The sequence below is a fragment of the Anomaloglossus baeobatrachus genome, unplaced genomic scaffold (assembly GCF_048569485.1).
Source record: "Anomaloglossus baeobatrachus isolate aAnoBae1 unplaced genomic scaffold, aAnoBae1.hap1 Scaffold_87, whole genome shotgun sequence".
Taxonomy (NCBI): Eukaryota; Metazoa; Chordata; class Amphibia; order Anura; family Aromobatidae; genus Anomaloglossus; species Anomaloglossus baeobatrachus.
This window is the reverse complement of record NW_027445261.1, coordinates 694,779-704,278: the sequence shown is the minus strand read 5'-3', so window position 1 is coordinate 704,278 and position 9,500 is coordinate 694,779. Positions and strand designations below refer to the sequence as shown.

At 51.9% G+C, this 9,500-nt stretch overlaps 1 pseudogene; it reads left to right on the top strand.

Moving 5' to 3' along the window:
* The first annotated feature begins 1,192 nt into the window (after positions 1-1,192).
* On the top strand, positions 1,193-1,399 carry LOC142288900 (U2 spliceosomal RNA; annotated as a pseudogene).
* The last annotated feature ends 8,101 nt before the right edge of the window (positions 1,400-9,500 follow it).

Genomic DNA, 9,500 nt, shown 5'->3' with positions numbered 1-9,500 from the left:
CACTGAATGGGTGGGCTGAAGCAATGGTGGATGCTGCTGTTTGGATAGCATGTGTATCTACTGAGAACAGCTTATCAATGGTGGCAAATCGGAGCAGCTTAATCTCTTGCTCTCCGCAGTTCAACACTCTCATGGGCACTCTTCCCTTCCATATTAATGAATAAAACTATGATGTAAATAGCATATAGATACCCCACAAATGCAGATAAAAGTAGGTTATGGGAAAAGGGGGAAGAGAGAAACAGGAAAATAGTGGAATAAAGTATACCTTCCAGGTGGGAGAGGAAATGGCAGCACAGCCAGTGGAGGTGAAGCAAGGGGAGCCTGCAACTAAAGAGTTGAGAGCGTTATCACATGGTGACTGAGCCTGATTGTAACAGGAGCATAGAGGTGCCGATCCTGTCTTACCTGTGTTGGTGTAGAAGTGGGTGTCCTGTGGTGGAGTCAGCTATGTGCAGTGGTGGCCGTGGGTTCTTTTATGTGCGACCGTAGTAATAGCTGCGCCCACTTCCTGTATGGGAGTGGAATGCAGTGAGGGTAATGGAACGCACGCCTGCGCATTTGTGTTTAACGTCGCGCATGTGCAGAACGGAGAAAAGGCTGCGCTCACTTCCTAATGAAAGGGAGTGAGACGCATCTGGGAAGGGAAGGGAAAAGATTAGGGTTTGGGGATGATGAAAGGGCTTTCTACGGGCAAGGATGGCAAAGGGTGGCAGTGACGGAAAGTCAGGCAGCCTGTCCTGTCCTGTCCTGTCCGTCCGTCTTTTTGTATCATGAATTGGAAAGACTGCAAGGGGGAGGGGAGGTGCTTGTGTCCAAAAGGAGGAGTTATTCAGATTCATTGCAGTGGGCGGCGGCTGCAAAAAGCACCATTCTTCTTGTTTTTGCTCTGCAAAACAGCCTTTTCAAGGGTTGGCTTGGGTGACAAAATGTCTTCTGTAGGCGTGGGTTTGTCTCCCTCTCCCTAAGATGTGTCCGGTATAGGCCAGGGTGCCACTCAAGGCCGTAACCAATTCGGGTTATAGCTTCTCGGCCTTTTGGCTAAGATCAAGTGTAGTTTCGGAGGACGCTACCTTGGTCGGTACTGGAAGGTGCCTGGGATTGCACGTCTGCCGGCCTTGAGGAAGTGTGTGCGCCTTCTGGTGACACATAGCCCTCTTGTGCCTGGACGGTTCCCAGGCAACGGGAGGCGATCACCTTTGTTATTTTGAAGTCCTACTGATAAACAGAAAAAAAAAAAAATTAAATCTGTTCTTATCAGTTTAATATCTGATACGTCCCCTCTCTGGGGACCATATATTAAATGGATTTTTAGAACAAGGAGATGGAAAAAATCTTGCTCTGTCCACTCCACGCATTGACCTGGTATTGCAGTACCTCCAGGACCGGTGCACCCCTTCTTAACCCAGTTTCCAAAAGCAGAACTCAATTCACCTGATTCAAATGAGCCCCATTAGTGAATTGAAAGAAAGCAAAAACTTTATATGCACCTCAATTTGGCCAATTCACTTTTCACACTTTCACCCTTTTTTTTATCTTTCACACCTTTTACTTGCTTTATTGATGCAAAAAGCTGTGCCAAATAGCAAACTCATCTCCACTCAACTTGACCAACTCTGCTATGTCCCGTGCAGTATCTTATTCTCAGTCTTATCTAGATCATTTGCAATTGAATAGAATAGATCCCTTTTGGCTGCTTATGACTGTGTAAAATATGTAGCTTTACTGGGCTGGGATGAGAGAATCCATTGAAGCATGGTGTAGGGATTGTGGTTCCTGTGTGCTAAGAAGAGAGGCTGGCACCAGCCAGAAAGCCCCATTGCAGCCAATAATCACTTAATAACTTTTTCAACTTGTCATCATATGGGAGGCCTTCCATTCCTTGTAGTAGTCTAGTTGCCCACCTTTGAACTGACTCTAACTTCTGAATGTCCTTATTAAAATGTGGAGCCCAAAACTGGTTCCCATATTCCAGATGTAGCCTTACAAGTGATTTATAGAGGTGTAACAATACGTTGGGATCACGGGATCTAATCTCCCTTTTTATACACCCTAAAATCTTGTCCCAAGCAGCATTCCATCAGCCTCTGGAAGGTTCCTGGCGCATTGCACAGCTCGAAGGGCATGCTTTTGAACTCGCAGAGACCCATAGGGGTGGCGAAGGCGGTCTTCTCCCGGTCTGCCTCAGCAACGGACACTTGCCAATAGTGACTAGTGAGATCAAGGGTAGAAAAATAATTTGCAGTTCTCAATGCAGCTAGCGATTCCTCAATACGGGGAATGGTGCTGTCCTTCTTTTTTAACAGGATCAACAGAGCTGCCCAAAGGCTACAACTGTCACGGATAACCCCAGCCGCCTTCATGTTGCTCAACATGTCCTTGGTACACTGGCAATGTGAAGGTGGTATTGGCTTATAGCTCTCTTTGATGGGTGGGTGTGCACCTGTGGGGATGTGGTGGTGGACCCCTTTTATTCCCCCAAAATCTAGCGGGCTTCCCACCGGTAACCCGCTCCCCAGCTTGGATGGATGCTGAGGGAGCCCCTTTTGCCCGCAGGCTCTGGCCCTGGGAACTGTAGCCTTGGCGGTGACTGTGCTTCCCTCTACGGTGTGAGCTGTTGCCTTCAATCGGGTCTTGACTGCTGGGAAACCCTGGAGGTTCCTGTCGCTAACGGATTTGACCGGTTTTACGGCGACTCCTAGCCTGGTCGGGGTCCGTAGGCCCTGCCGGATGGTGCTGGCTTCTCTTCACTCCCCGATCTGGTACCGGCGGGCCACCGCCCATCCCCGGTCCGTACGGTTCACTCCAATCAGCCTCTCCTGCAGAAGGTCACCACCGTCTGCCAACCTTGCTGAGTGCCCGGGCCACACACACGGACACGGTCAGTCTCCTCTCCTCTTCACTTCTCTAACTCCAAAACTGATCTCTAATCTGACTCCTTTTCCCGCCTCCAGGACTGTGAACTCCTCGGTGGGTGGGATCAACCGCCTGGCCCACCCCCTGGTGTGGACATCAGCCCCTGGAGGAAGGCAACTAGGATTTGTGTTTAGCTTCGGTGTGCCTAGCCGGAGTGTAGAGCGTGTTGGTGTAGTACCTGTGACGACCTGGCTTGTCCAGGGCGCCACATTCCCCTATAGTAAAATGCAGACCGTCCGCGGGCTGCCCGTCCATCACCGGTTTTATTTTCACAACTGAAAAAGAATAAAACGGTAAAACATGTAAAAGCATCATAAACATTTTACAACGGTACAGCTTCCGCTCTTCTCCCACCCAAACAACCTGGCCCTGATGCTGCCCCTAAGAAGCGGGCAGCACCCCTTGACCCCAGTCCAGCACCAAGTTGCCCGAGCGGGTTCTGTCTCTTTCAGGGGGCCCACGTCCAAGGGGACCCCTGAACCCCCGGAGGATCGCCACCGGTTACGGTAGTGGCGGGCCTAGGCCATCCCTTTCCTCCAGGCCCATCCTCCCAAATCAGCCTCTCCGGAGGCGGTAACGGTGTCAAGCCAACAAACATTTTTATTTACATTGCACTAAGTTTGTGGTTGCCCTGCAAGTTCTCGGGCTTGTCCGTAAGCAGTTCCTTACGCAATGGTTGCACAGTCCCTACGGGGACAACAGTTGCCGGCAACGGCCGGTTTAATCACGGTTCAATCAGGTAAACTTCTTTGGTTGATCATCTTTACTTATCATTTAAAACTTTCAAACTGGTACACTCAACACATAAAGCCCCCCCCTTTTAAAGAGTAGTTTCCCTGTACCTAAGTGGGGGTCTACCTAGGTTGGGGCGAGTGGACCTTCGGGATCCGGTGTCAGTGGTGACAGGCAGTGGGGCAGAGGGAACAGTCAGTTCCTCCTCCCTGCTATCATGTGGGGCAGGCGGAGGCGTAGGGGAGCTGGGTACAGGTACATCCCTGGGCACTGGCTCGCGGTTAACCGTTTCCATCATTTCTTCATCCACGGGTTGTGGGAACAGTATCACTGGAAGGATCACCGCACCGTTCTGTGTAGGCCAGTCTGCTGGAAAATCACCCATCATGGTGTGGATTACCTCTTTTTCCTTCTCCACTGGACTGGGAACTGGAGCCTCATCCGCTACTCTCAATGCTGGTGGGCACTTCTTCAGGTGGTCTCGGGAAACCGTGGCCAAAGTCCCCCCCTGGTCACGGCTGATCTGGTAGGCCTTCCCATTCTCCCATCCTGTGGGCTGGACTACATACGGGGTTTTTTCCCATTGATCATCCAGCTTGTGGGCCCTTCTTTTCCGCTTCAGCACTACATCCCCAGGTTGGAAGGAACCGGCAGGCGCCTTCTTGTTGAAGCACTGCTCCTGTTGTCCCCGACTCCGGCACAAGTTCTTTTCAACATACTCCTGGACCTGTCGGTACTGTGTCCTCCGCCGAGTGTCCCATTCAGCTGTCGACAGGAGTGCTTCTGAAGCTTCCAAGCCCATTTCCAGATCCACTGGTAGCCGGCCGGGACGAGCTCTCATCAGGTATGCTGGAGTGCATTTCGTAGAGCTGGAAGGGATGTTGTTGTACATATCGACCAGGTCAGGTAGATTCTCCAGCCACAGGTTCCGCTCTTCCAGTGGTAACGTCTTGAGGAGGCCCAGGACCAAGTGGTTCATCTTTTCACAAATGCCATTGGTTTGGGCGTGGTAAGGCGTGGTCCGGATTTTCTTGCAGCCGTACAACTGGCAGAATTCCTGGAATACCTCTGCTTCAAAGGCCGGACCCTGGTCGGTAAGCACCCTCTCCGGGTACCAATGCGGTCAACAGAAATAAGCCTGGAAAGCCTTAGCAGCGGTGCGGCCGGTTAAGTCCTTAACTGGGACAACCACCAGGAACCTCGAGTAGTGGTCTACGATGGTCAGAGCGTAGGTGTACCCACTTCGGCTGGGGGTGAGCTTTACATGGTCAAGGGCAACCAGCTCCAGCGGTTGGTGTGTAATGATCGGGTGTAGGGGTGCCTTCTGGCTGGCCTCGTCCTTCCTTCTCAATGCGCAAGGGCCACATTCTCGGCACCAGGCCTCCACAGATTCCCGCATTCCACTCCAATAGAACCGCTCTCTTAACAACATCTCTAGCTTCTTCCACCCGAAGTGCACTGCACCATCATGGTATGCTTGCAGGACGGTGGGCACGTTAGCCTGGGGAATCACCAGCTGGCGGATCTTCTCGTGAGTCTTTGGATTAATCAGCTCGCGATACAACTTCCCCTGGTGTTGGTATAGCCGGGTCCATTCTTGCCACAGACGTTGGGCTTCGGCAGGGGCAGCAGGGTCTATCCCAGCAGAACCCTGTTCCACTAGAGTCTTGACCAGGCGGACAGCAGGTGCCTGGTCCTGAGCTTCCTGCCAGTCCTGTCGGGGCAGCGGATCCAGGTTCACCCGTTGTTGGTAGACGTGCACCTTCTCAGTGAATGGCCGGTGAAATGCAGGCAACTCGATCTCTTCGAGGTCATCATCCTCTGGCCCCTCTTCCGACAGGTGGGGCATCCGGGAGAGTGCATTGGCATTGACGTTGGTACGGCCGGCCCGGTACTTGATGGTGAAATCGTAGTTGGCTAACCTGGTCACCCACCGCTGCTCCAACGCGCCCAGCTTGGCCGTATCTAGATGGGTCAGCAGGTTATTGTCTGTGTACGCGGTGAACTTGGCTGCTGCCAGGTAATGGCGGAACCGCTCGGTGATAGCCCACACCAGTGCCAAGAGCTCAAGCTTGAAGGAGATGTAGTTCTCAGGGTTCCTCTCAGTCGGTCGGAGTTTTCGGCTAGCATAAGCTATTACCTTTTCCCTTCTGTCTTGGACCTGGGATAGAACAGCCCCCAAGCCCACATTGCTGGCGTCGGTGTAGAGGATGAATGGGCGGCTGTAGTCAGGGTACGCTAGGATTTCCTCTCCGGTCAGGGCTGTTCTCAGCTGGCGGAAGGATTCCTCATGCTTTTCTTCCCACACCAATGGGGCTACTAGGGATCTACCACCCTTGGTCTGTCCTACGAGGAGGTCTTGCATGGGGGCAGCCATCTTTGTGTACCCCTTAATGAAGCGACGGTAATATCCCACCAGGCCCAGAAACTGCCTCACTTCCCTCACTGTGGTCGGTCTCGGCCAGTCTTGGATGGCGGTGATCTTCTCGGGGTTGGGGGCGACACCTTCCGCACCAACCACATGTCCTAGGTACTGCACTCTGGGTTTCAGCAGATGACACTTTGAGGGCTTCAACTTCATCCCATACTTGGCAAGGGACGCGAACACCTCGGCTAGGTGCTCCAGGTGGGCTTCATACGTCTGTGAGTACACAATCACATCATCCAAGTACAGCAAAACGGTCCCATAGGCAGTCTTCTCTCGGTCTTCCGGTGCCACGGCCACCTGCCAGTACCCGCTGGTGAGGTCAAGGGTGGAGAAGTAGTTAGCGGTTCTCAGCGAGGCCAGGGACTCTTTGATGCGGGGCAGAGGGTAAGCATCCTTATGCGTTATCTGGTTAATCTTCCGGTAATCCACACACATCCGCATGGTGCCATCCTTCTTCTTAACCAGCACCAACGGAGCGGCCCAGGGACTACAGCTGTCCCTAATAACCCCTGCCTCCTTCATGTTCCTCAACATGTCTTTGGCGCATTGGTAGTGGGCAGGGGGAATAGGCCTGTATCTCTCTTTAATAGGGGAGTGTGTACCGGTAGGGATGTGGTGTTGAACCCCTTTAATCTGCCCAAAATCTAGAGGGTGCTTGCTAAAAACCCGCTCATACTCCTGTACCACCCGGTATACCCCTTCCTTGTGGTGTATGGGGGTATCATCAGTGCCGACATGTAGCTCTCGATACCACTCGCCTAACTCCCCCAGGGATGAGTGGGAACCGGCAGCAGGCGGTGTGACCGGGGGAACGGCTTCATGGATCGTGTGGGGATCTAGAGTGAGCAATTTGGCAAGGGTAGCGTACCGGGTGGTGCATGAATGCACACATTGTCAGGTTTCCGGGTTTTCCAGTCCTCTTTTGAAAGAGCTTGCCCTCGGTTAACATGGAGTTTTATGTTCTGTTGCCCTACTTCCTGTCCAGCTGCTTAAAAGGCCGCCTCTAAGCCTAGTCCAGTGCCTGAGTATACTGCTTGCTGTGTGCTCCTGCTTTGCTGCTGCTGCTACTTGATTACCTTTGGATCCTCCTGAAAATCTACCGACCGACTCTGGACCACACCCGGTTTCTTCAAACTGTGCCCGGACTCCGTCTGCCGTCTTTGGTCAGCACGTCTGCCCGGTTTCTTCCGGTTCATAACCATTCTGGACTTTCATCCCGTACGGACACTTCTGGACTTTACCGCTTGCCCCTTGTGTCCCGGCTGCGGCGCATTTAGGCCTTCCGGGGTTGATTGCCGGACAGTCCCTGTATAGGGGTTCGCTCTGGTGGTCTCCCTGGGGGAGTCTGGTGCGTGGCCCCGGGAATCCCCTTCGCTCCGTTTCAGAAAGGTATTTTCATGTGTTTGTTATACTGTGTATTTCCGTTGTGTATCTACCATGGTTACATATCATAAACATCTTGTACCACAAACTCGTGTCTGGCTGTCATTGCCCTAACGCTATCGAAATCCTCAAAACATACAATAGTATTACATTATACTCAGGCCACAAGAGGATTTCACTGGGGCAATGACTGAGACACGAGGAGTAGATCAGCTCTTTTCTATGATTAACTCCTTGCAGCAGGAGATGGAGGTGGTGCAGACTAAACTTAGAGATATGGAGGCACAGCTGGGCCATGATCACCAGGTACTGGGTCCGGCTATACAGGACTTGCAAGTCAGAGTGGAGGCTCAGGAAGCCGGCCCCACTACGTCCGTATCAGCTGCCGGTATGCCTAGGTTACCCCCATTCCGTTTCAATGGTGACCGTAGTCAGTTTCGTGGATTTGTGAACCAATGTATACTGTTTTTTGATGTACATGCTGATTATTACCGTTCTGACCGGTCCAAAGTGTTATGTATAATTATGTTATTAACCTCACAAGCACTGGCTTGGGCTAATCCTATGATAGAGAACCGGGACATCCGTTTAAATCACCTAGATGATTTTCTGACCGCAATGGCGCAGATGTTTGATGATCCGAATCGCCGTGCTACCGCTGAATCGGCTCTCCTTTCCTTACGTCAGGGAAAGCGTTCTGTAGTTGAATATGCCACTGAGTTCAAGAGGTTAGTGGTAGACACCGACTGGGGAAACAATGCATTATTGTCTGTTTTCAGAAAGGGGTTGTCCGGTACCATCAAGGACGAGTTAGCTCGTTCTGAATCTCCAGGGGATTTTGAACTGTTTCTCCAGCACTGTGTGCGTATTGATACCCGCTTGACGGAACGTAGACAGGAAAAATGGGCAGCTGTAAACCGTGTAAACAACTTTGCATTTCCTTCCAGAGAACCCGCTCTCAGGACGCCACGGGAGGCCGAGGACGTTCCTATGCAAGTGGACTCTCTGCAAAAGCGAGAGACCAATGAACGTCGCGAACACCGGCTCCGTGAGCGTCTGTGTTTCTATTGCGGTCAATCAGACCATTTCTTGATCGACTGCCCGAAACGTCCGAATCGCCCAAATAAGGTATTGGCAGCCATGGCAGAGTGTGACAACACGGACGCAGAGTCCGATATCTCTGAGGCAAGTGGACACTTGGATGCGGTATTTCCCTTGACTGTAATGTCAACCTCACCGAAGGACTCGGAAGGGAAATATACCCATTGCTCGCTCCCCATTCAGATCCGGTGGGAGGGACAGCTAATACCTACCTCTGCAATGATAGATTCTGGGGCAGGGGGAAATTTCATGGACTCCTCTTTTGCCAGGAAACACGGTATCCGGACTCAGCAAAGAGCCTCACCGGTTACCATGGAGACGGTAGACGGATCTCCGTTAATCTCTGGACCAGTTGATCGGGAAACCGTACCGCTAGAGTGCGTCATGAAGCCAGGTCAGCAGGAGACCCTTGTTTTCATGCTAATTTCTTCTCCTCATTTTCCGATTATTTTAGGTATTCCGTGGCTACGGTCTACAAATCCGGTCATCGATTGGGAAACTAAGGAAATATCCTTCCCACCGCAGAGTATTCCGACCATTAGTCCAACTGTTCCGGTTCCAGTAACGCCGAATGCGGAGGGCACTGTACAGGTACCTGTTCTACCCCCGGTGTATAACGACTTTGCGGACATATGCGACAAAAGAAAAGCCGATCGGCTTCCCCCGCATAGACCGTATGATTGCCCCATAGACTTACTCCCAGGGGCGGAGATCCCGTTTGGTCATGTCTACCCGTTGGCGGCACCTGAGCTAGAAGCACTAAAAAACTACATTGATGAAAGTCTGGCGAAGGGATTTATTCGTCCGTCTACCTCACCAGCAGGGGCACCCATCTTTTTTGTGAAAAAGAAAGAGGGGACTCTAAGACCCTGTATTGACTACCGGGAACTGAATAAAATAACCATCCGGAACCGGTATCCGTTACCATTGATTCCTGAGC